The 623-nt window shown below is 54.1% G+C and overlaps 1 protein-coding gene across 1 annotated transcript in view; it reads left to right on the top strand.

The window, feature by feature from the left end:
* The first annotated feature begins 538 nt into the window (after positions 1 to 538).
* Positions 539 to 623, top strand: part of psd2 (pleckstrin and Sec7 domain containing 2) — a 57,624-nt gene continuing 57,539 nt past the window's right edge. The window contains exon 1 of the mRNA XM_036568474.1: positions 539 to 623. This exon is cut by the window's right edge and continues 30 nt beyond it. The gene's annotated coding sequence lies outside the window, so the exon portion shown is untranslated.

Below are 623 nucleotides of genomic sequence, written 5' to 3'. Positions count from 1 at the left end.
CTTCATTATTTATTTCTATTCCAGTGGGCCTGTCTTTGTCCAAAGCAACACAGTAATTACTGTCTGCATGTCTGTTTCCAAGGCAGTTCTTTTCATTGAAACAGTTTGATCTTTGGAGCACATGGGCACTTGCGTAAGCTTTGATGTCCTGCCAGACTATTTAGTGTGATACAACTGATTAAGAGTTCTTTCCCCCTTTAACATCCTTCTGTCCTCACTTCGCTTGACTGAACGGAGCGGTGCAGCACAATCAAAAAGCATAAACATTCCCTTGAAGCCCGTCGCGAGCTGTATAATGTATAATTGATGCGCAAAAGACCGAGAGCAACAGGGCCGAGAACCGCCAGCCTCGCGCGCGCCGTTTACCCTCATGCAGCGCGAGGAGAGGAGAGGCGCTGCAACTCGCCCGCACACACACACACACACACACACAGGCGCGCACACACAGAGGCGCGCGCGCGCGCACACACACACGGATCCCCATCACCCAGGCGCAGCCAGTCGGGACTGCCGCCTCGCGCCGGCCGGACCTGCTGCGTGAGCCCTGAACGCGCGCTGGTGGGAGGAAGCGCGTGGACTGCTGCTGCTGCAAAAAAGAAAAAGAAGAAAGGCTTCGTCTCGAT

Source organism: Colossoma macropomum, unplaced genomic scaffold (genome assembly GCF_904425465.1).
Source record: "Colossoma macropomum unplaced genomic scaffold, Colossoma_macropomum, whole genome shotgun sequence".
Classification (NCBI taxonomy): Eukaryota; Metazoa; Chordata; class Actinopteri; order Characiformes; family Serrasalmidae; genus Colossoma; species Colossoma macropomum.
The sequence above is the reverse complement of the archived record's forward strand: the minus strand, read 5'-3'. Positions and strand labels throughout refer to the sequence as shown.